We start from the raw sequence: 27,193 nt of genomic DNA, 5'->3' as shown, positions 1-27,193 counted from the left end.
ACTCCCAGAATTCCTCAACCAGGCATACTGGTTGGGGAATTCTGGGAATTGAAGTCCATGCATCTTAAAATAGCCAAGTTTGGGAAACACTGCCTTAGCCTATTTAAGTTGCACGCAGTTAGTAATTTCTTGCTGGAAACAATGTGTAATTATTAAAGGGCATTTTTGAAGAGTGAGTGTCTTATCGTATCTTGTCTTCTCGGCTGGTTACCAACCTTTGCCAGACTTTGTTTATTCTTGGTATGTTATAACTTTGATAAGGACCATTGGTGTGTGTGACAATCCTTGGGAATCCAGAGCTGGGGCAGAACATCTCCTCACTGTCTGAATCTGCTGCCAGCTCCGTTGGCCGCTGGTGGGCCACAACAGTCTCTTTGTAGCATTTGTGTAGTCAAACTCAAGGCCTCTTCCCATACTCTGGTATACTACAGCGCATCTAGAAAGGCATATGGAAGTCATCCATTCTGGTATCATGTCCCATCCATCTCGTCTGAGCTCTGATAATTAGGGACTCAACAGTGGTGGACCTCACCCAATCCAAGACCTCCAGGTTGGAAACCCGGTCTTGCCCATGAATGCCAAGGATGGAGGTGAGAACATGCATGTGAAATTTCTCTAGTTTTTTTTTTTTTAAGTGTCTTCAATACAGAGCCCAGGACATACATTCATATAAAGGAGAAGTGATAACCACAGTTCTGTAGACTTTTAGATTTGTGTTGTGTTGATATAAATGTTGTGTTGATTGAGCACTCTAATATGCAGCCGCCCCTGTGCCTGCCTGACCTTGTTGATCCTGGAGTCAATTACTTTGTCCAAAGACCCATCACTCAAGAAAATGTGTCCCAAGTATTTGAAGCTGTTTACAGTTGTCAGCTGGGTGTCATCAACAGTGTTGTTGTTTTTTTGTTCTACAAGCTTGGTGTTTGGCACAGGCTGGTAAATGCTGACAGGTCAGGAGCATAGCAGCTTCTGAAAATTTGTTCAGCATCAACTGTAGATTGCTGTGTGGTGTCAGGAGTGCAAAGAAGGTTTCTTGAGTGACTATACTGAGGCACTTCAATTCAAGCATCGAAGATCAAAGGGAGATACGTCCAAATTAATTTAAAATAAATACACAACTGCAAAAAAGGAGAAACTGAGTCTGCTGTCAAGCCTGAATCTGATTGAGGTGTGGGAATGTTTATAATCCTTGGTTACTCTAACATGAATTCAGTTTGACACAGTTTGGAGCTTAGAAGTAATGGAGTCTTCAGCTAAAACAACATAGCTAGCCGATGAGTCAGGTACATTCAGTGGTGGGTTGCTCCCAGTTCTGTCCGGTTCTTGCGAAGCTGCAGTAAAAGCAGTGGGAGGCTCTGCCCACCCACCCGGATGTCATAATGGACAATCTACTTCTCTGTGTGTGCTTCTGTTGCAAACCGGTAGTAAAGGTAAGTAGAACCCACCCCTGGGTACATTCCAATGGCTGGCTGGCCAGAGAGGAGGAGAGAAGTCTCCAAGCAACCAGCTCTCATCTCGGTTGGACAATGTGACAGATTGCTTTGGAAAATTGAGAAACTCTTACTTATATTGGGGTGGAAAGCACGGGAATTTTCAATACTGACTTTCCACCAGTTTGTGTCAAGATAATGTAACTTAATAATTTTTTTCTTTGAGGAAACAGAATGCCTCGGAGTTTGATTTGTGATGGGTGCATTACTTGGAACCTGACATCTGTGTAAGATCTTTGGAAGTAAATAAACAACTGTTCAACAACTTTGGTACCATTGAAGCCATACAGGCTTATTAATGAGAGGGAAGTCCCACCAATTCCACTGGAATTTGATGCTCAGTAAAAAGTCAGATGATCTGACTTCAAGAGCTGTCTTCATGAATTAGTCATGTATGTACTAACATGATCAATAATGCTGACCTCATAATCATGATACTACTGTCATTGCTTATTCTGACAACTTCTACTAGGGAGGATTTCCTTTAATGATATGGGCTCTTCATGCAATTTAGGGGTTTGATTAGATTTTTTTCCCCATAAGAGTTTTTCCCATTTCAATGATTATGGAGAACTTGGCAATCAATCATGAATAAAACAATACTTAAATTTTGGGAATGTGAGGGTGGAACTAAGTATACATCCCCTTTCTTCCTCTGTAGATCTTCTCATCATAAAACTGATATACGAATAAGTCAGATGTCTTTTATTTATTTGTGTGCATGTAGCCAAGTTCTACAATCATGCAGTATCTTAATGGGATTAAATATGAATTAAGTACACTATTTAAAAATGCTATGTAAATTGAATATGACCCATTAGCAAATACCGTAGCCTAAATGTGACTCTTTACTAAGATTTACTTAAGCACACATGTTCAGGTACTAAAAATCTATACAAAAATCTGAAATCAATATTGAAAAACAATTAATTGATTAATTTGACTCGCAAGCTATATTTATTTATTTATTGGTTTGATTTATATGCTGCCCTTTTCTGGAGACTCAGGGCGGCTTACAATGCGTTAAGCAATAGCCTTCATACTTTCGTATATACCTGCTTAGTAGGGCTTTCAGGGCCCCCCTAAGCGGTGTTCTTTTTTATACAAAGTCAGCTTATTGCCCCCACAAACCGGATCCTCATTTTACCTACCTCAAAAGGATGGAAGGCTGAGTCAACCTTGAGCCTGGTGAGATTTGAACTTGCAGTAATTTCAGGCAGCTGGTGTTACTTAACAGTGCTTTAGTCTGCTTGCCACTAAGGCTCATTATATATAACTGGACCTTCAAAATTCAATGTACCCTAGAAATGCATTCTATAGGGGAAATTTTCATTAAGTTTCCTAACATTAAAATTCTTCACTGATGAAAGTAAATGCTAACTTCTACCTACCAGTAGTTAGGAAGGTTTTTTTAAAAAAAATATTATTATTTTGGAGTTCTGATGAAGTGAATCGCAGCTTCCAAGAGTTTATTTGTTTTAATAAAATGTGTTAGTTGATATAGATGCTATCAGATTCCTCCTAATTTTTCACCTATTAACATAACCTGCAGGAGATCACCAAGCAGAGCCCAAGGAAGGAGTCAAACACCTCGTCAGTCTTGAGTTCCTTCATGCCCACAACTGATCTAAGTCCAGTCCACTTTAAATTCCATTGACTTATCTATCGTCAATTAGCTTTGACTGTTAGTTGTTCAGATTCTTATAGACAGCTTAAACTTGCAATAAATACTTATATTCATTTGAACTGCCTGGGGTTTCCTGATTTCTGTGCTTGACTAGAGCCTTGAACAAGAAGGCTCTAGTCAATTATATTTGTTTTTAACGAATAAAAGGAAACTCCTTATGTTCATTTGAACTGCCCAAGATTTCCTGATTTCTGTGCTCTCTTGCTAGAGCAGAGGTCTTCAAACTTGGCAGCTTTAAGACTTGTGGACTTCAGCTCCCAGAATTCTCCAGCCAGCATAGCTGGCTGGAGAATTCCGGGAGCTGAAGTCCACAAGTCTTACAGCTGCCAAGTTTGAAGATCTCTGGGCTAGAGCCTTGAACAAGAAGCTAGGAGCACATTATGAAACCCAATTGCAGTTTTCTACTGATTAGGTATTGGAGAAGGACCACTACAACTTTTATGAATGTGGTGCTGCAGTAATGAGCTTTCCCTTGCTTGACTAGAAAAAAAAAGCCTAGCTAGATTTAATGAGAATGATTAAGAAGGCCATATCCATATCTGCTTCTACCAAAATTTTGTATACATTCTGAACACCAACAGTAGAGAACTATCTATTGTCATGTAAAACATCAGCAGCTACACCAGCAAGAAAGGATGTCCCTTTTTCCAATTAAAATCTTTCCCAAAGGTAAGATTACAAAAATCATTCTGCATGTGGTAGATATGCAATATTTTCTGACTCACTTTCTGTGCAAGAAAGAATATTGTTTAATGAGAATGCTCTTCTCTCCGCCCACTCTTTGAAAGCCAGTGGGCTTGGCAATATGCAGCTTGTTCCAAATTTAATAATGATGGGGGGGGGAAAATGATTTTGGGGTTTACGTGATCACCTTCATATGCACAGATTGCCAACTTTGAATTTGCCATAGTAACACACATGGTATTGGAAACCTCATTTTAACCCTCTTCCCACCCCCAGCCTGGGTGTTATCTGACTGAGCATTATTTGGAATTGAGGAAGGGGAGATAAATGTTTCAGACAAGCATAGCCAAGACCAAAATGGGTATCCTTATAAATCTTTTAAATAAATAAATCCTTTACTTAGGGATGGGTAATCCCCCTGACAAATGCATCTCCTGCTGAGGCCATTCCCAATTTTATTGTGGTATGCTTGTGATTAAACAAAAACCTTGAAATTAATATTTTCCAAGAAACTGAATGAGCTGTGAGCTTGATAAAAAAAAGCCAATGGGAAGCAGTCGGGCAAGGGTTGCCAATCCTTGATTTATATCCTGGCATTAAGGTGGCTATTATGAGGACCCAGATTGTGGGGGCAATAAGCTGACTTTGTATAAAAAGAACACCGCTTAGGGGGTGTTGAAAGCCCTACTAAGCAGGTATTTACAAAAGTATGAAGGCTATTGCTTAATGCATTGTAAGCCGCCCTGAGTCTCTGGAGAAGGGCGACATATAAATCGAACCAATAAATAAATAAATAAATAAATAAATAAATAAATAAATAAATAAATAAATATTAAATGGAAGGCAAGCAGAAATAGATTTAATTAATTAACTAATTGACAATTTATTGAATTTTTTTAATAAAAGATTTTTATTTTTATTTCTCATAAAACATATATAAATGTACAATCTCTTTAACTATTCTTATCACAGATATTATTTTTTGATTTCCATATTGGTTCATTCTTTATCCTAAAACTTTAAAATATATTCGGAATTGCTCTTCTTCCGTTCCATATCTCCCTTCTTCCTCAACAACCATTCCTCTCTGTCTCCCCTCTTACCATTCCCTCTCTTCTTCTATTCTTTTCAACTTTCCCTTTTCCTCCTCTCCTTCCCCTCCTCTCCTTTCCCCCACTCCTCCCCTCTTCCTCTCTTTCTAACCCTCTCTCTTACTCTTATTTCTCCTCCCTTTCTTCCTCTCCTTTTCCCTTTCTACTCTCTCTCTCTTTTCCTCCTGTCCCTCTACTCGACAATTTATTGAATTTGACATGTAGTGAAAGCAAGCATTTTACAAAAACAGTAAAAAAAAATCCCAACAATAGTTTATAATCCTACAGAGAAATTATTAAATGAGCAGCGGTGGCACAGTGGTTAGAGTTCAGTACTGCAGGCTACTGGCTGCCTGAAATTTTGCAGTTCAGATATTACCAGGCTCAAGCTTGACTGAGCCTTCCATCCTTCCAAGGTGGGTAAAATGTGGACCCAAATTGTTGGGGGAAATATGCTGACTTTGTAAACTGCTTAGAGAGGGCTGTAAACCACTGTAAAGCAATATATAAGTCTAAGTGCTATTGCTATTAAATGTTGGTGAAAAATAGAAACCAGTAGGATAAAATAGCAGTACAAAGGAACAAAGCATTTGAGCCCACAGAATTTCCAATTGTATCTTTGGGATGGTGTCTCAGTTTGGCTTATAGGTGGAAGTAAGGTGCTATTTCTTAATTTTTTTCAAATGAGTGAAAGAGCCATTCTTTCATCATTACTTAATTAGAATAGAATAACAGAGTTGGAAGGGATCTTGGAGGTCTTCCAGTCAAACCCTCTGCTTAGGCAGGAAACCCTACACCACTTCAGACAAATGGTTAACCTAACCAACATCTTCTTAAAAACTTCCAGTGTTGGAGCATTCACAACTTCTGGAGGCAAGATGTTCCATTGATTAATTGTTCTAACTGATTATTATTTAAATTATTTTAAATATCATGCCTGAGTGAGAAGGATTTTGCTCTTGGAAAGGAAAGAATGGTGATTCCACAGTGTGTTTCCAAGTTCCATGTATCAGCCAATTACATTTTCTTTTTCTTTTCTTTTTCTTCAATTCCTCCAACCTATCCTTACAATAAAGGAGATAAAGCTTCAAAAAGGTAACCAGAGTAAACAAAGAGCAAGGTTAAAAATGGAATTTCAAATTGGCCCAAAGAAGTTAAAAGGAGAACATATTTTAAATAAAATATAGGTCAGACTTCATCTGCGCAAGAATCAGCAATGTAGAAATGACATTGAAGGAAGCTTGATTTGATTTGCTAGAGGCAATAGGTTGCACAGCAGTGGATTATTCATTTCATTTGAAGCTCTGAATGTTCTGGAGATGTCCCCCTAGGAATGTTTTAAGAAATAGAAAGTGGTTCACTTAAAGTCACAAAGAGCTGGTTTTGGAGTCAAATCAGGCTGTGTGAGAGAGTTCTCCAGCATGGTTAAATATGGATAAAAATTTACCTTTGATTTCTGGTGGTGACAGCTTTGCAAAACTAGCTGATCAACAGATCTTTTACCCCCCTGTAAAATATAATTATAATCTTGATTGTGTGGTTCCATAAATTGTGACTTATACTGGGCAAAAGGTTAATTCAGGTTAACTTTCAAAGGAGAGGGAAGATGAAAAATATTTGTTTGGTGGTAACTCTGAACCAAGGTAAATGAACCTGCTGTTGGAAGGTTGGAGTTCATTTTTGGCCTCACACTGGTTCTTAAGTGACATACCCTGTTTCCCTGAAAATAAGACCGTGTCTTAAATTAATTTTTGCTTCAAAAGACATATTAGGGCTTATTTTCTGGTTAGGTCTTATTTTTGGGGAAATACGGTACTAAATGCACCATCTGGCTGACAATCTTAAATGGGGCTTATTTTGGGGAGTAGGGCTTATATTACGAGCATCCTGAAAAGTCATGCTAGGACTTATTTTCCGGTTGGGTCTTATTTTCAGGAAAACAGGGTAGCAGCATGTTGAGGAACAGCCCAAGGCTACAATAAGGATATATAATTATTCATTCTCCATTCCTGAACATATAACACAGCTCACCAGTCAAACCAACTCTGAAGTCAGAGTCAAGCCGCCTCACATGGTAGACGTGGAATGTCCTGATTTTTATATAATGTTGATTCTGAAACAAAACCTTTGAAACAAAGCAAGAAGAAAGCATTGTACTCTCTCTCTCTCTTTCTCTCCCTCCCTCCTTCCCACCCTCCAATCCACCACACAGAAGTATTTTTATGAGAAAATAGGAGGAGAACCAACATTAGATATGTTTGCTACTTTAAATTATTTATAAAAGGATGTCCATCTGTGATGTGCAATGAATGAGATGGCTGCTTCTGCCCCTGAAGTGGTAGCTTTTTCCTTATCCCCCTATATTCTTGAAACTGTGTATAAGTTTTCCGATTCTAGTATATTTTTTTTATTAAAAAAAACACACCTTTCATTATTATTCACTAGCCCAGCTATTCTGTTCCTCCTTCTCCTTTAAATAGAAGTCTTGCTGCACTGACAGGGTATCCCAAAGATGCTTTTTCAAGAGGCAACTGGACTTTCTGGTTAACCAGCCTCTTTAAAAAAAAAAAAAAAAAAAGCACCTTTGGGACAACCATGACCTGGATGACTGAGAATCTGACAGAATAGACACTGACAGGATAGTAGGATCTGAAACATTACAACTTACTGTTATCGCAGGTTTATGTTTTTGTACAACATATTTTCTTTTTTTTTTGTTGTTATTTTATTTTCTTATTTTATTCCCCATCTTTAAATCACTGAAGTAGCAAACATATCTAATTTTAGTTCTCTTTCTATTTTCTCACAACAATATTCTTGTGAGGTCGGTTGGATGGAGAGATCGGGGGGGGGGGCAGAGAGAGAGGAAGGAGGGAGGGAGGGAGAGAGAGAGAGAGAGCACCGAATGTTTTCTCCTTGCTTTGTTTCAAAGGTTTTGTTTCAGAATCAACTTTATATAAAAATCAGGATATTCCACGTCTTTAATGAGAGGCAGCTTGACTCTGACTTCACCTGGATTAACCTAGCAAGGCTCAGTGTGACTGAAAAAACAATGGCTGGGAAATAGAATGATTGTATCCAAATGACAGACACTCGCACTTTTCTGTTTTATATACCATGTGCAAATCCCAAAAGGAAGATGAATAGACGAAATGAAGGGCTTTGGGATCAGCGTTACTAAGCAATGGTATGACAGAAGGGAACTACCACAATTTAGTATGTTGTAGTGAATTTAGGGCAATTTTTTGAAGGCAAGCAGACCTTTTAACTAATGAAGGAGAGTATTTGTCACATGTTACAGGTAAAAATACATTCTTCACAACTGAAATGGGAGAATAGGGTCACCCTGGGTTGTAGCCTTCAGGAGAAGAAGAGAATGAATAAGGGCTAAGAAAGACGCCTTTAAATAGTTTTAAGAATGAAAAAAAAATAAGGTAAGAAAAATGTTTTCATAACAGCAACTGTGAGAAGAATAACCTATGTGCTGCTTGGTTGATAGTAGATGCTGCATTCCTTCTAACTCAAAAACCATATATTGTGTGCAAGATTCTAAGATATATTGCCATTTTTTTTCTGGCACAAATGAAAAAGATGGTGGGTGTGCACAGAATTATAAAATCCTGTTAAGCTACAGATGTGTCAAGTTGCGCCGCTCCCCACCATCGTCCGCACATAAATATTTGGATAGCAGGAAAACAGTCCCATCTCTCAAATACAAATAGTTATTTTAAAATCCAATAACGGCAGACGTTGCAAAAGAAAACACAAGCATAAAGAAATATGCTTGAACAGGAACTTTCAAGTATACCTTAGATTTGGTTTATTCAAAACTGTGGACAGGCCTAGCAGTAAATTCTTTCAATTTTCCCAGGCTGTGAAGACAGAATGCTACCATTCTTGTGTTAGTCCATGCAAAGGAAATATAACCATCATCTGGTAATGCTTTAATTAGGATCACACAAGGCATTGCAAAACAATACATTAAGAAGTTTCTTCAATAGTCATGTCACCAGTCTCTGACCAGGGCTGGAGCAAGGTGGAGTGAAGCTGACCCCTTCTGCAGACTCTGCCGATGACCTCATTATCTGCAGTGGCTTTGGTCTCAGCCCTATCTCCCTTTCCAGGTCTCAGCTGTCTTCTTGCCCTAAATGTTGAGACGAGAGCAAATTGCCTTTGACTCTGAACAGAACAGATGTGTTGGTTTTCAACTCCCATTAGACCAGCTAACATAGCTAAGGGCAAGGGATTATGGGAACAGCTATCCAAAGCTTCAGGTCAGGACCAAACCAGCATTAAGTTAAATATCAGGAATCCTTCTCTATGCATCTTATTGCTAAATGTAGATGGATGACTCTGTCCTTAAGGAGAGTATGTATAAATGGTAGCATTTGCTGCAGAATATATCTGTGCATCAAACTGAATACATGGTAATCTACAAATGGCCTAAAAATATTAAAACTCATCTTGTCTATCATGGTGCACATATTCAGCCAGGTCTTAAGCACTGAGGAATTCTTCTTTCTCAGATAGGTCAGAAAAACTCCTTGCTCTGTCATGAGTATCCCTCACTCATATGTATATATATTTTCACCATGTTTGTCCACAAAACTCCATTTATGTGTCCCCAATCAGCATGCCACGGATGGGAAAGCCTGAGAAGACATTCTCCCTTTGTGCTGGGTCAAGATATGCCATGCAAGATGTGCCATGCTGGATTAGGTTATGCCATCTGAGCCATGTAAAGTGCAACAATTTTATTTTGCTATTTGCTCCTGCATAGTTCTGCAATTCCCTCCCCATGTGGTCCCTGGCCATTCACCCACCACTACTCATTTCTCCTTAGGCAATTGGGGGCGGGGCTTCCACCATCAATTCTCTAGTACTGCTTCTATAATGGGGAGTGGCTGTTTTTCCAAAAAATCCAGCACTGAGATAGTCATCACTAATAATCATTCTGTTGGGTCCAGCTCTCTGCCTTTCTATGGACCAGCCTTCTCCATACCCCTGTCTTGCATCACTTCCTTCATATCCACCATGATTATAAGTGTCATCCATTATAGCAGGGGTCCCCTGATCCAGGGGTGCTATTCAGCAAGTTCTGACAGGTTTTGGAGAACCGGTAGTGGAAATTTTGAGTAGTTCTGAGAACCGGCAAATACCACCTCTGGTTGGCCCCAGAGTCGGGTGGGAATGGAGATTTTGCAGTATCCTTCCCCTGCCATTCTCACCAAGCCATGCCCACAGAACCAGTAGTAAAAAAAATTGAATTCTACCACTGCCCTGATCTGTAGGCCATTACTGGTCCACTGCCCATTGGGAACCGGTCCACACAAGTAGCAAGTAAGTGTGTGAAACATGCATGGAATTAGACTGCACAAGCAAAACCATCTCCCCCCACCGTCACCAGCCATTGCTGCTGGTCCACAGAGCCAGAAAGATAGTATCCATCCAACACGTACTCAGGTGACACCTTCTCCTTTTTCCACTGATCATTTCCAGCATGATTGACTTTTCAAGTGAGTTAGCTCGCATAATGGGATATTAGATTACATAAATCAGATATACTATACTTGTGACTTGTCCACAATTATCCTTTTTGTTTTTGCTATACATAATTCTAATTACTAGAATGCATTATTAATTGGATACCTAGAGTGTTGGTTTCAATATAACATTCCGGTGATTTTGATTCCTTTCTTTAGAAAATGGGTGATGGTGTGTAAATAAAACAGATAAAATAGAATTAAATAAAAATTAAGGTATATTTTTCTCTGGAACAGAAAAGTATGAATTGAAAAGGAATGGGAAGATTCCAAAGGTTTTCAGGAAGAAATGTATTCTATATTTGACATATTTGTGAGCCGATTTCATACTTTCCTAGTCCATTTGGGATATCAACTGTGTTTACCTAGCTGACAACATTAATAGCTGACCCATCAAAAAAACCTTTCCAAAGATGGCTTATAATAACAAAGAGGTCTTTCCAAAGGGCTCCATCAATTTCAAGAACAGGTTTTACTCAGTCTTGTTCAGGGAAAATGATGTCTTTGTTCCATTTCTTCCTCTTTCCCTCCCTCCTCCTGCAATAAAATTTGCTTTTCATTTCTTATTACTTTCTGGCTAAAAAGCCTTTATCGTTTGCTGTTGACAACGTGACTCTTAAAAACAGAGATGGGTTTTTCTGCTGCTTTTCATCTAGAAACATAGGTGATAATTAATCTTCCCACATTCAAACATTGCAAACATATTTCAATTTCAAATGAGATAAAAACGGAACTAGAAACACCTACACTTACAATTGTAGACATCTTTGTACCACACACAGTGTAACTGGCCTGAATTCATTTCCAAGTACTGACATGATCAGCCAGGAGCCGGCAGAATAGGGAATGAGAGCAGTGTTATCTAACAAGCAATCTTGGCAACAATAGCTGGAGATTTAACGTGAAAGCTGCAGAGTTAGAAATGCACAATTGAAAGAAAGCGGAAGTGGCTAATATGATTATTCTTTCTGGAATAGTGAGCCCTGTCTCATTAATCGGCTTACGTAGTACCTGTAGTTAGGCTAAGGCATGATTGAGTTGTTGGCTTATTGGCTTATTTCATTTTTATCCTGCATTCTGTTTAATTGGACTCTGCGGCAGTGGTGGGATTCAGCCAGTTTGCACCACTTCGGGAGAATCAATGGTTAACTTTCTGAGCAGTTTGGCAAACTGGTTGTTGGAAGAAATCATTAGGGCAGAGAACTTAAATTACTTGAATCCCACCACTGCTCTGAGGGTGCCTTAACATGAGGACAACCAGAAGTGCCCAAAATTTTAAAAACAAAACCCTTAGAGTGTACATTCTAAATCAATGCCCTTATAAAATTGAGAGGGTGGGGGGAAAGTAGGAAAAAAGTCCTTGAGCAAGTTCATAGACCGATAGATTATGTTGTTTCTCTGTGTCGTGTAATATATGTGAGTATATGCATAATTTTGTATTTATTTATTTACTTATTCTGTCATGGTTATGTAGTGTATATTGGAGGTGGTGACCCTTTAAGAGCTGTATGCAACAAAATTTCATTTTCATGTATGCTGATTAATGTACATTCTGTATCTTATGTGTACATAATGTACACATAATGTAATAAAGTTTCTATTCTATTCTATTCTATTCTATTCTATTCTATTCTATTCTATTCTATTCTATTCTATTCTACTCTACTCTACTCTACTCTACCCTACCTACCCTACCCTACCCTACCCTACCCTACCCTACTCTATTCTTCATTCTACATAACTTAGGAGAAGACCAGAGAAATTTAGTAAAGAAAATATATATTTGATAATACATGTTATAACTGCAGCGAGGATAATATTTGCGCAAAGATGGAAAGCAGAGAAAATCCCTACAGAGGGAGAAGTAATTAAGAAAATATTGGATTGTGCAGAAATGAATAGATTGACTTTGACAATTAAAGAAAGAGAGGAATCGGAATACTTTAAGATATGGGGGCAATTTTACCATTGGTTAGAGAAAAGATATATATAGGGCAATGTTGTAATGAAATGAAGAAGAAAGAGGAGAAAGAAGATAGATAAATGTATTAATAGAAAAGTAAGAAATGTGGGAGAAATGTTACAATAAATGAAATGATAATATCAAGATATGATAAATATTAGAGGAGTAAGAAGAAGACACAAAAGATGTACTCAGATGATACACTGAATGATTATGTATTGTATGTTTGTTTGTCTAGAAAATAAAAAAAACTTTTTAATTAAAAAAAACTTAGGAGGAGACCCTCTGCTGTATGCCTGATAAATGAGCTTCCAAAACCAGGAGAATTTTTAAAGAGTTTCTCCTGCAGATCTTGAGAAGAGAACAGCAAGAGATGAAGACCCAAGGAGGACTGTAGTCAAAGCAAGAGGGTACACAGGAAACTCCTTGGCTATAGGTCGTGCCTGATTATGAGAAGTTGATCATGGACTATAGAATGTATCTATTATCCAGAATGCGGCCGCGTGGGTGGTTATGGGCGCAACGCGTTGTGCCCACGTGACACCCCTCCTGCGCCAGCTGCACTGGCTCCCAGAGGTCTTCCGGGTGCGATTCAAGGTGTTGGTCACCACCTTTAAAGCACTCCATGGCATAGGACCCGGGTACCTTCGAGACCAACTTCTGCCACCAACAGCCTCCCACCGGCCAGTTCGCTCCCACAGAGAGGGTCTGCTCAGGGTACCATCAGCCAAGTTATGTCGGCTGGCGACACCCAGGGAGAGGGCCTTCTCTGTGGGAGCCCCTGCCCTGTGGAATGAACTGCCCCCAGAAATGCGCAAGATCTCCGACCTCCGCGTATTTCGTTGTGCCCTCAAGACCCTGCTGTTCCGCCAAGCCGGGCTATCAATGTAATGATTTTTAAATTGGGTTTTAAATTTTGAGGTTTTAAATCTGAGCCAAAATTATGTAATAATTTTAATTATTTTTTAACTGATGTTTGTCTTTGTGTTTTCAATAGGCTGTACACCGCCCTGAGTTCTTCGGGAGAAGGGCGGTATAGAAATAAAATTATTTATTTATTTATTTTATTTATCTCAAAGGTAAAATAAGATCAAAGTAGCCACTGCAACCATGTGATCAAAGTCCTGCTTGTGTGTTTGTGTGTGTGTGTGTGTGTGTGTGTGTGTGTGTGTGTGTTGAGAATACAGCACATGACATGGAAAAATGAGGGTGGGGATGTGAGCACACAATCACATCTTGTGTGTGTGTGTGTGTGTGTGTGTGTGTGTGTGTGTGTTTTAAATAGCACCACCACCACTGGACAGTTGTTTCTGCCTTCCAAAGCAATGGAAGAGATTAGTCATTGCACTACTGCTTTACAATGAGCAAAAGGAGAAAAACAATGACTCAGTGCAAATCTATACCAACAAAAAGAGAGCGAAGAAGAAAAGAATAAATCAACACCTCATAGGATCTCTTTTTATCAAAGCCAGACAGAAAAGCCTTACTGTACTCATTAGATGTCAGTGCAACTAAATGTATTACAGAAATGTTCATCGGAGGCCTAGTGTGCTATCACAAAAGCAAAACAAATCTGTGCGATGTGCAAAATCAAAAAGCAATGACGTATTTTTAAAACATGCTCACTCATAGGGTTCATCTTGTGTGCAACACAAGAAGGAAGATAACTTTTCTTCAGCTGTTAAAAACATAATCCCTCATGGGCCACAACAATATGGCCTATATATTTTATTACTATTAGCATTATTTGGTGTGGGAGGAGGCGTTGTAAGTGTTAACTCTTGGTGACTGCCTGAATTAGCTCCTGCAGTTTTCTTGCCAAGATTTCAGAAGTGGTTTGTCATTGCCTTGGTTACTAGGGTTGAAAGAGAGTAAATGGACAAAAAAGTCACCAGTTGCTTGCTGCCTAAGGTAAGACTAGAACTCACAGTCTTCTGGTTTCTAGTCTGGTGCCTTTATAAGTACATCAAACTCACTCTCTGCCCTACATCTAAAGCCGTGCATAAGCATGGGATTAGAATTCCCAGGCAATATAAGATTCACACTGGGAACACTGGAATTCTAGTTCTAACATAGATGGATGGCTCTAAGTTAGAGAAGTCTATGCTATCTGATATTAATAATCCTTGATTTGAATCTTGAAAATATATACTCTCTGGATTCTACAAAGTGTTCTACCTTCATATTATCTAATTATTCCTTTAATGGAAAACAAAATCAGAATCGGTCAGTATAATAATTATTGCCATACAAACCAACATACCAACAAACTCACATATATTTCCATTCTGAAATATATTAAATTCAGTGTCTGTAATGAGTAGATATATAGGGTTGAAATAATAATATGGTAATTATGCCCCCTCCATAATTACACATACACACACTGATGTTATTGTGTATCTCTTTCTTATATTTTTGTAAATGTTCATTTAACAGGAATTTTACTGCCACCGGCTGTAATTCAAATATTTCTAAAATGTATGCCTTTAGCTAAGCAGTAGATTCAAGGATATGTTGTGTTACCTTCTTACTCCTTCCTTCCTTCCTTCCTTCCTTCCTTCCTTCCTTCCTTCCTTCCTTCTTTCTTTCTTTCGCAATAAAGTATAGCATCAGCTTGTCAGAATAACAAGTAGAGACCTGTTTTTTTTTAAAAGTGAACTACAAAGGGCCTCTAGAACAGCTATATTTTTTTACTTGCTTTCGGAAGACTAGGAGGTGAGGCCGGGATGGGTTCTACTTACCTTTACTACTGGTTCACATCGCACCTGCTTCTGCGCATGCGCAGATCACTGGGTCAGTGGGCAGAGCCTCCCACCAGTTTTACTACTGGTTCTTGCGAACTGGGGGCAACCCACCACTGGGTGAGGCCCATCCTTGCATCAGGGAGGAAGCTATTCCATAGGAGGGCACCTGATAGAGAACACCAGCCCTTGACACTGGGATTGTCTGGTACAACTTTCTGGAATGTTCTGGAAAACTAATTAAACCTCTTTGAGAGGTGGCTGCCCATGAAGAACGTGTCACCACTGTACGGCAGACTGTTCCAGTGTTGTACAGATCACATCATCAGCAAAATCTAGGTAGAGTAGCTGCAGCTTATCCCCATTTTTGATCCTATTTTTTGTGATATAAAGATGGTACTTTTGGGGGGGAAAAGCCTCCACTTCCTGCAAAAGACTTAGCCTAAGTATAGAGGAAGAAGGGCAGAAGTTCCCTTCCGAACTTCCTTATTCTTCAGAGTGTGGATGTAGTTTGCAGGAATAAACGTACACCTGTCTGGGCCAAGGCTACCATTTCTTGTATGTGTCCCATCCCAACATTAGTCATCCTTAAAAGAGTTAATGGCTGTATTTGAGACAACAATTCTGGTGGCCAGGAGTTGTAGACACAAGCCAGGAAAGAATGGTGGCAATGGCAAATCAAGAACCTGTTTCAAGGAGAGATTAATACCAGAAGATATCAGATCTGAACTATGGAAGTCCAGAAGGCTACTTGATGCCAGTAGACTTATCTCCATCTACTGGTCTGTTGAGTCAGTACACACTAATTGCTATGCTTGCTTACAGCTTTGCCTCCATCACCATGTTGCCCTTGGCAACAATTTATGTTCCAGTTTGAGTTTTCAGCAGACCAGGATCCAGTTCAGGATTTTTTTGAGGACCGAAGGTTGATCCAGACCCCAAAACAGCTACCACCTATTTTGTCCTTATTTTGCTCATATTTGATTGAGAACCTTACGTCCCTGTGATTCCCTCCCCCCCCAAATTTCATTTCTTTTTCCTTTTTGCCAAATTATCCTACTACTTTACTCTAAATGTCATAGAGGTCAATTGTGGCTTTTAATTTACAGTATTTGTTTACAAATAAATGAGAAAACAAGGGATGCCTCCAACGCCATCTGCTTACATTTTCCCCTGAAGAGGGCTTGTGTGTTTTCACCCAGAAATCAGCTTAAGCGTGTTGCAATTTTCTCCAAAATGCATCGTAATTTTACAGTAGTCCTGCTAATCTTCCTTTATAAAAAGGCAAACTGATTATGAATTGCAGGGAGCACTGCTTAATCTTGTGAAAACCATAGAAACTGCTGAAAGGGAATGCGATTTTCTGTCTTTGGATGGGAGACAAAAAACCCCACAAAGATTGAAAAGGGTTTTTCCCAGGCTGGCAAAGCAATCCTATGATATTTCATGGAGTGGTTCAGTGAAAGTAAAGCTAGTTCAAGTGTTCTGTCCCCTTGTCCTCCAAAGACAACAGTAGTCACCAAAATGTTGTTCTGAAAAGCAACTTATTTAGGGGTTCATTAGACCAGTTGGTTTTTTTTTTAATTTGATTTATATGCCGCCCTTCTCCGGAGACTCAGGGTGGCTTACAATGCATTAAGCAATAGCCTTCATACTTTTGTATATTCATACAAAGTCAGCTTATTGCCCCCACAAACTGGGTCCTCATTTAACCTACCTTAGAAAGGATGGAAGGCTGAGTCAACCTTGAGCCTGGGGAGATTCGAACCTGCAGTAATTGCAGGCAGCTGTGTTAATAACAGGGTGCTTTAGACCACTGTTCTACCAAGGCTCTTAAAGACACTGAGACGTTAAAGACGCTGAGCTTGTCAGCTGGAAAGCTGACAGAGAAGGTTTGAGACCCAAGTCTTTGTGTGATGGAGGGAGCTCCCTTTACTTGTTCCAGCTCCTGCCCACCTAGCAGTTTGAAAGCATGCAAATGCGAGTAGATAAATAGGTACCACTTTGGTGGGACCATAAGAGAGTTCTGTGTACCTCGGGACATAGTCCTGCTGGTCACATGACCACAGAAATGTTTTCGGACAACACTGGCTCCTTTGACTAAGAAACAGAGATGAGTATCACCCCCTAGAATCTAACATGACTGTACAAGTGACTGCATCACTTTAGGAGTGTTCCACTCCTGGAGACATTGCCTCAAAGTCTTCCAGAAAGACAGAAGTGTCCATCCAAGTTGATTTTAGAGCGGAAACTATGATTAATCTTAAGCTCTTGAATTGTTAACCCAAGGCTCACAGTACCAAAGCTTTAGGATGCAAGTGTATAGAGTCTTACATAAGGATTAGTATCATTGAGCTTGGAGATTTACTTCTGGGTTGTTGAGCGTAATGTAATCCTGTCAGGAAAGAAAAAGAAGGAAATAAACAGAAAATCCCATTACAGGTAGCCCCTGTCTTACGGCCACAACTGGGACCAGAATTTCCATTGATAAACAAGGGGGTTGATAAGTGAGTTGCACTCAATTTTGTGACTTCCCCCCCCACCCAGAGTTGTTAAACAAATCACCACATTCCTCAAATGGGAAGATTGCAAATGGTTGTCACATGACCCCAGCATGTCACAAATACATGCCAGTTGCCAACTGCCCGAATTGTGAACATATAAACATGGGGATGCTGCAATGCTCATAAGTACGAGGACTGGTTGAAGTCACATTTTTCAGTGCCATTGTAACTTCAAAACCCATGGTTATAAATCCAGGATTACCTGGAATGGGATCGCCCAAATTCTGGAGATGTATAATGATCACTGGGCAAAAGCAGAAGCAAAGATTTTTGTAAAAGGTTTTTGAAATGGTATCCTTAAAATATGTCCACAGCAAGGATTACCAAAAGTGAAAGAATCTACGTGATAAAGCAGGACTAGAACAGGTTCTAAGCTAATTTCTGCTGGAACAATGGATTAGCCGGACTGTATTTGTATTGGTTTTAAAGGCCCCATTATAACAACACCCCTTCTTTTTTTCAATAGTGCGCAAGTTTTTATCTGTGGCTTTTATTTCATGATGTTCTTCTTCATCTTCCATAGGATTCATTTTAAAGCCTTCCTGATCAAACTTGCCAAGCTTGCCAGACAAAGACATTTTTTACCAGTCATTGTGCAGTGCAAACCACCTTTGTGCGAAGCAGTTCATCATCTAGAGAATTCAGACTAAATTCCAAAAAGCAAATTTCTCCCACTGATTCCTTCTGAAGAGTCATCCATTCATTTGCATTCGCTGTTCTTTTTCCAGTCCTCCTAAAACGTTGGATGAAAACACAACCTGATCACCCAGGGTCTTGAGTTTCCTCCTTAGATCACGTGGCGATGTGATTATAACTGTACTACGGAATATCCTTTATCCTCACATGTCAGTAAGTGAGGGCTACTTGCTGACCACAGTTGGGACTGGCATCACTAAGCAATGTGGTCATTAAGCTTGATGATACATGAGCATGCCCAATTTATGACATCAGCTGTAGTCATTAAGCGAATTACTGTGGGTTGTTGAGCATGATGTCACATGACCTCCATTGGTGACTTCCTGCTGGCTTTCCCATTGACTTTGCTTTTCGGGAGCAAGTTGTGAAGGTCCCAGATGGTGAAATGCTCCCAGTTCGGACCGGATCACCAGATCTGGTAGTGATGGTGGTGGGTGGGTCGGAGAACCAGTAGCAAAATCCCTGTGCCACCCCCCCATGCCCAACTGAGCCACGCGATCATCAGAGGCTGTTTTTTAAACTTTTAAAAGCATTTTTTCTACAACCTGTTCGGCCGAAAAAATGCTTTTAAAAGTAAAAAAAAAAGCCTCTGATGATCGCGCGGCTCAGCTGGGATCGTCAGAGGCTTTTAAAAGCGTTTTTTCTACAACCTCTTCATTCGAAGCGGTTGTAGAAAGAGTGCTTTTAAAAGCTTCTGACGATCCCAGCTGAGTTGCCTGGTCGTCAGAGGCTTTTAAAAGCATTTTTTTCTGCAACCTCTTCGGCCGAAGAGGTTGTAGGAAAAATGCTTTTAAAAGTATATAAAAAAAAGTTGGCCACGCCCACCCAATCACATTACACACACACACACACACACACACACACACACACACACACACCAAGCCACACCCACAGAACCGGTAGTAACAAATTTTAGATTTCACCCCTGATGGTGATCATATGAATGCAGGGATGCTGTGATGGCCACAACTTTGAGGACCAGTCGTAAGTCTCCTTTCTAGCACTGTTGTAAGCTTGAATGCTCGCTGAACAAGTGGTCATTAAACAAGTTTATGTATTAATAGGAAGGGAACATTCTTAGTGGATTTTAATTTTAGATGTTTTGTTACATTTGCAAGTAGTGTCCTGCAACAATTTTTTGAACAAGTTGGCACACCTGATTACGCATGTTGCAAGTCCCATTAGTGAAGCAATATGATTCGGTGGATCCTTGGAAGTGTATCTTTTCTGTCTGTAAAACAATCTCTCTCCTGAGATTCAGACAGCCTAAACCTTCCTGGACTTGTGTGAGGCTATAAAGATTTGGCTTTTCGACCAGTCACTGAGGCCAGGTGTTAATGAAGATTGAATGTGAGTAAAGATCTTTATATTTGATTCATGTGCTTTTAGGGGCCTTGACTGCTGATGCTATTTCTTTTTTATGCTATTTTTTACTGATTTGGAATGCAATTGTTGTTCTTATTTGTTTGCCACCCTTAATGTGTTAGTACAGTTAATCCTTGATTTACAACCACAATTGAGCCCAATATTTATGTTGTTAAGCAAGATATTTGTTAAGTGAGTTTTGCCCCATTTTACGACCTTTCTAGCCACAGTTATTAAGTGAATCATTGCAGTTGTTAAATTAGTAACACGGTTGTTAAGTGAATCTAGTTTCCCCATTGACTTTGCTTGTCAGAAGACTGCAAAAGCTGTTCACACAACCCTGGGATACTGCAACCATCATAAATATGAACCAGTTGCCAAGCATCCAAATTCTGATCATGGGGATGCTGCAACCGTCCTAAATTTTACAAATGGTCATAAATCACTTTTTTCAGTGCTATGTAACTTTGAATGGTCACTAAATAACTGTTATAAGTCGAGGACTACCCCATATGGGGACCATATAATATGATGATGATGATGGATGGATGGATAGATAGATAGATAGATAGATAGATAGATAGATAGATAGATAGATAGATAGATAGATAGATAATATCTTATAGTAATCACTAGTTATCGCTTCTCTTTTCTTTGAAGACTACAGTTATATCCATTCTGCTCATGTTGTCAACTCAAGGTGTTTTTCAAATAAAAACCTTCAAGTCTTTGCATTTTAAAGGCACAAGAAGGACTGTTTCCTACAATAGTGAAACAGTAAGTGAAAAACAAGCTAAATTCCCCTTTTGTCCCCCATATGGGAGGCACATAATCCAGAGGGTAAGGATGGTCTTTTCTTGCTTGAATGTGTCACTATGATTCCAAGTAACTCACAAAATAGCCAGTGTAGTGAAATGTGTTTCAACCTTAACAACTTTAAGATAGGTGGACTTCAACTCCCAGAATTCCACAACCAGCATGCTGGCTGAGGAATTCTGGGAGTTGAAGTCCACCTATCTTAAAGTTACCAAGATTGAGAAACACTGGACTAAAATATTATACCAGAACTAAGGTAAAGGTAAAGGTTCCCCCACACATGCGTGCTAGTCATTTCCGGCTCTAGGGGCGGTGCTTATCTCCGTTTCTAAGGCAAAGAGCCAGCGCTGTCTGAAAACATTTCCATGGTCATGTGGCCAGCATGACTAAAGGCCGAAGTGGTCCCTATTTTTCTACTTGCATTTTTTACGTACTTTCGAACTGTTAGGTTGGCAGAAGCTGAGACAAATAACAGGAGCTCACTCCGTTATGTGGCGCTAGGAATTCAAACCGCTGAACTGCCGACCTTCTGATCAACAAGCTCAGCGCCTTAGCCACTGAGCCACCGCGTCCCTTAATACCAGAACTAGAGAGATCTAAATTCCAACTCACCTTCATTCAGGAAGCTCAGGATAAGTTGTTAGGGCACCCGCTATCTCTTAGTCTAACCTACTCCACAGAGTGCTGTGGAGAAAAAGGTAACAGGTAATGCTATCAAATGCTGATTTGAAGATAGCTAAGATATAAATCTAAGGAATGAATAAGCAGAAGAATAAACAAAACATCTATTTGTTATCATATGGAAAGCAAAACCTGGCAAAGATCATCCTGTCCAATTTTTCTCCTGAAATAGTCTTTGGCAAGGATGCCCTTTTAAGGCCTCAGTAAGATGGCAGCTATGAATAATGCAGATGGAAGTGTCTCCAGCCCTACAAAACAGCAGGCTGGATGCAAGTTGTGTTCGTGGGGCCACAAATTGTCCAGTGGCACTCCAAGGCCTTGAGAGTGAGGGGGAAGAAAAGAGATGGAGGTTGCAGCTTCATGCATTTTTCTTACTTGTGACCGGTTAACTAAGAAGAGCTGTCCCTCATGAGAGGCCACTGAGACAGCTTCGCTGAAAATCAGAGCAGACTGACTCCTGCTGATCAGTCCCCAACTTTGGGGACACACCAATTGTTCACTTTTTAAATCCTATGCCACTCTGAACCCCTTTCAGATAGTTGATGAAGAAAAGTATTTGAATCAAAGGCAAACAGGACTGGCCACGTTTCAAAGCTTAGCCAAGATTCCATGCTGTTAATAAACCCAATCTGAGAAATCAAGACTACTTTGCAAAATTTTTGCTTGCAAACTTGACCCATGAGCCATTTGTGTTCTATTTTACAGTGTGCCACCTGGTTCTGGTTAAAAAAAGGGAGTGAGCACCTTAAAACACAAGCAGTGAGTGATGAGGATAAACAAGAATTGATATTAATTTCACACAGCATGTCCTTTTGCGAATGCCGAAGGAAACATCCTGTGATAATGTCACAGGAGGTATTTAAGGGTATCCATACGGGAGGAAGGAAAAGGGATATAAAATTACCTCAGAATTGCTATACCTCTTTTAAGGTTTGCCCCTTCCCTTTTGAGATTGTGGGGGCGTAACCACAGTAACAGCAAATGTGTTTAAATTTTGTAATGGGACTCTACTCTGTAAGGGGTGCCTTCCATCAAGGTGCTAATTTTCTTGCCTCAATGACACAAAAATAAAAACAACACTTCCTTAAATTCAGTGAGAGGAAGAAAGGGAATGAGTTTGATGAAAAGTAGGGGAAAAAATAAAAAATATATACGGTATGCATGATAAAATGAGAGAAAGTGTTAGGAAAGAGAAATTACAACAATTAACAATACTGAAATGATGGTCCTAACTTGCTTTAATCATCTTGACAAAAGATGGCCCTTTTCCCGCAAAATCTGTCAATCATTGATTTTGTCATTCCTTAATAAGAGCCCTAAATGATGTAATGCACAGTAGGGTTGCATTGGCTCAAATAGGACAATTCAGGATATTTTCGGATATTTTTCAGATAAGGATTCTGTCACTTGTACTGTCTCCAGTTCAAAACTCTGGGATGCCCTGTCTCAAGATAAACAGTTGGATGGAAATGAAAGCAACTCCTTCTCCCAAATTTTATTTTTGATAAATTTATTTATAATCCTACTATTCTGAAGTACCTTGGCAGGGATGCACAAGTATTTGATTCAATGACTGTGAGATCCTACACTCAAATCACAACCATCTTTGCAAGCACCATACCATTAGCTGCTCCAATCACAGCAACTTGGGAGCAATGCTTGAGCAAGCAAATCCTTTACCTTAATTATTTGCCTTTAATAATTATTATTATTAATGCTCTTAAAAACAAAACATTATTGGGCTGTGCATATCATTGAAGGGTACCTTTGCTTCAACAAAGCTTCAACCCAAGCCGCTTTACTCCTAGCTTCTAAATGTGAAGTGAAGCAACTATGTGGCATTATTTTGTCCTTCACAGACTTCCTCAACTCCACATAGGTTCCACTAGCACCTGCAAGCACAGGAAGGGTTTGCAGAGGTATTGTTCCTGCGCAGAAATCTTTTCCAAATTTTATAAATGCCAGGAAGGCAAAGAAGATGTTGTGACATTTGAAGTATCTGTTTCTAGTTCACTTCATCAACACTATAGCGTGAATTTCCAGAAACAAATCAAAGATGACTTGCAAGGAAGGTATATGCTTTAGAACAAAATGGAATCCAGTGCGCAGTTCTGTAATTTTTCCTACAGCTCTGGCATTGATTTAGGAGTTACCTTTTTAATCTCAATGGATTTTTCCAATCAATAGTTTAAAAGATGTACAGTCACAGCAGTGTAGTCTGGTTGCAACTTGTGTTGATGGTGGCATCAGGCATGTTGTGCCCAGGTTGATATACTTAGTTCTGAACAATTCTTCTTTTTAAACTTTTTCTGGACAATAAGATTATTTGCCTACCTCAGTAGTGTATCAGAGCTGAAGAAATCCCTAAATATAAAAAGAATCCTAGGATATCTTAAAACTTGCCAAATACTTGTGACATAAACTTTCACAAAACAATATACATTATCACATAGGAAAACATGCATACATTTACATAGATGTATCTACGACATCAGAAGAAATGAACATCAAAGTACTAAAAGACATCAAGAAAAGCAAGATTTTGTGTCCTGAACCAATTTTGGAAACTAAACACATTCGGAATATTGCCTTTGCTTTGCAGAATTTATTTTGCAGTATTTAATTATGGGGAAGGACCAAAGAGTTACAAGATAATAGATACCATGGTTCTTCAATCTATTGAAAACTATTTCTTGAACTATTAAAAAAACATTTTCCAATCATTCTTCTAGTTTCGAATATTTTTGAGCAGTATCGTCCAAGTATATAAATAGATACTGTGGTCAAATATAGACTAAAAAGTTTATTCTTAAACTGAAAATCTATCATAAAGCATAGAAATGGATCAAAGCATAACTGATATCTGATGTCCAACCTGCCCAACCCTTCATATTCCAAGAATATGATTGTAGCCATCTAAGTCCCCAAAGTCATCTCCCTTGTTTGCTAGAAACGGGTCCTTTATAGTGTTGCATAACTGTCTAAGGAGAAGGCAACCAATAAGACTGGAGGAAACACAGGAGAGGTACAGTTTATCTTAAAATCTAAATGTGTCCATCAGAAAGGGATGGTTTCCAAAATGTGAACTGGCAAACCATAATGAAGAATGCATAATAGCACTTCTCAAACTGGGTTTAGCCTTGGTGACCTCTGCAGCTACAGTAATTCTTGTCTCTTCCAATGGCCATATTCTTTCCCTGCTGATGAGCAAACTAATGACCTGGTCTTTTTAGTAAGCAAGGGAGATTGCGTTGTAAATGGGTCTCAGAATTTCTTTGTTCCCCATTAGTTGCCTCTAACAGCATTGCGAAAGAACAGTGGTAGGCATTGGCTTGAAACAGGGGTGAAATGCTCCCTGTTAGGACTGGATCGGGCAATCCGGTAGTGATTGTGGCAGGTGGTTCGGAAAACCGGTAGCGATGGCGGTGCGAGGCTCCGCCCACCCACCTGGGTGTTGTTACTTCCTGGTTTTAACCAGGAAGTAATGTGTTTTTTACCCTCTGCGCATGCGCAGAAGGTTTCGAGCATGTGCAGAGGGTCTGCGCGCACATGTGGCACGTGCGTGGCATGTGAACTTCTGAACCGGTAAGGAAAGTAAGTAGATTTCACCCCTGGCTTGAAGGTACATTGAATGTTGAAGAAGGAGATGAAAAAGGTTGATACTTTTAATAACAGCAATGGATGACTTTCCTGGTTAAAATAAACATACCGGCATGACATCTGATTATGCTGGTGACAAAGTGTTCTTTCTTCTGAGTCTACCTGCACCTGCTGGCAGTGTGTGAATGTTCAGAGTCTTTCTCATGCGATTCCAGGAAAAGAAGGGTTCAGAGCTTCTATATATTTCATATAATAGCTTTGCCTAGATGTCACCCACAAATTAAGGCTAAGAGGGTGATAGTTTTCACTGTATGATTTGGAAACAAGGTTGATAGTGATGATATTCTATAAAGGAAAAGCTGAGGCTTGTAAGAAGAAGCAGAGAGGCCCTTTAGAATGCACACATAGCATATGTAATAAATAGAAAATGTAGAAATTATGCCCAAACCACAAAAACATAGCATGCTCTGTCTGAGTAATTACTACCACCTGCCTTTCCCTCTTAGAGAAAACATCATGCTGCCACTTTTTAGCACAAAAATTAATGGAGCCAATCAGGGAGAGATATAAACAAAATTGACTCAGAAACACCTGCACCTCATTACATTTTTTTTAGAAAGTAGGGAGGGGAAATCAAATATGAGTATATACGTTTGCAGTTTAAACCCTGCCAGAATTCATTTACTGTTTAACTAGAATTGGTTTTCTGTCTTTTGGTTTTTTGCATGTCATATGGTCCTTAGTGGGAAAGCTGAAAAGGAAAAGATGCTCTATCTCATTACTAGGTGCTTCAAGTGTATCTAAAGGTAGATTCCAAAAAAAGTAAGAGACATAGGACAAAAGTGGACCCAAATATGATGCCATGTCCTTCTTACGAAGGGGAAAAACAATAAACTGCTTCCTGGTTGTCAGGGTGCAAAGAGTAGCAAGCGTTGGTTACGGAAAAACAGGGTCAAAATCAAGTGAAAGGAAATCAGTTTGTCATGTTGGAGAAATGAACATAGAAGCTTCAGAATTGAAAGGCTGGAACATTATCTGCCAAAAAGCATGCTGTGAGTTGTATGAAACAGTCTGTAATCAAGTGCTCCAGTAGCCTAGAGAAGCAGGAAATTTGGAAGATAAGCAGCTGGCTGCCTTCTTTTCTTTTCTTTTCTTTTCTTTTCTTTTCTTTTCTTTTCTTTTCTTTTCTTTTCTTTTCTTTTCTTCCCTCCTTCCATTTTTCTGCTGATGGCAGGCGATGAAATTAACCTCTGTGGAGGGCAAATCCACTATGACTACCATGGAATCCATCCTTTTGAAGAGTAGCAAGGAAGTAGCTAAATCAGAAGATAGAAAACACCAAGAATTGGGGGCAGTCTGAATGGACCATAATAATTCAAAAGAAAGCCCTGACTGAACCTGGCCTTTGCAACAGACCAGAGCTGTCTGAATTGGCATAGATTTGCTTTGACAAAGTAACTTAACAATAGAATAGAATAATAGAATACTTTGGCCAACTATGGTTACACACACAAGGAGTTTGTTCTCTGGTACAGAAGCATTCCATGTACTTGCAAAGCAATAGAGAAAATAATAATACTGGAGCACCACTTGAACATCATCAGCCTTGACAAATTCAATATCAGTCTATTGTAAAAGGTGGCTTTACTTGGAACAACTTGCATCCTGCATCAATATCTGTAACACCATCAAACATCCACATCTGCCTATCCCAAGTCCTTGGGAAGGACTCAATTGATAGACAAAAATGCTAAATCCACTCTGAACATCTGGCTGACTGTGCGATGAACCATAATAATAATATGGTTTGGCTGACTGTCGCCTCATACCCGAAAAGACGCAAGGCTGTAATTTCTGCCAAAGACACTTCAACAAAGTACTGAGTGAAGGGTCTGAATACTTAGGCCAATGTTATACTTCAGTTTTTTTTCTTTTTAATAAATTTACAGACATTTCTAAAATTCTTGTTTTCATTTTGTCATGATGGGGTACTGAGTGTAGATTAATGAGGAAAAAAAATGAATTTCAACAACCATAGAATCAGGCTGCAGCCTAACAAAATTGAAAAAAGTAAAGGGGATCTGAATACTGTATTTTTCGGACTATAAAATGCACTGGAATATAAGACTCACCAAGATTTCGAAGAGGTAAAGAAGAAGAAAAAAGTGTTTGCCCTCCCTGGCCCCCAGGAGCACTCTGGAGGCCTCTCAAACCCTCTGTGCATCCCGTTTTTCAGAAAAACGGGCCTGTTTTTCATGAAAATGGGACA

This window comes from Pantherophis guttatus, chromosome 2, assembly GCF_059756535.1.
Source record: "Pantherophis guttatus breed Tessera chromosome 2, ASM5975653v1, whole genome shotgun sequence".
Taxonomy (NCBI): Eukaryota; Metazoa; Chordata; class Lepidosauria; order Squamata; family Colubridae; genus Pantherophis; species Pantherophis guttatus.
The sequence above is the reverse complement of the archived record's forward strand: the minus strand, read 5'-3'. Positions refer to the sequence as shown.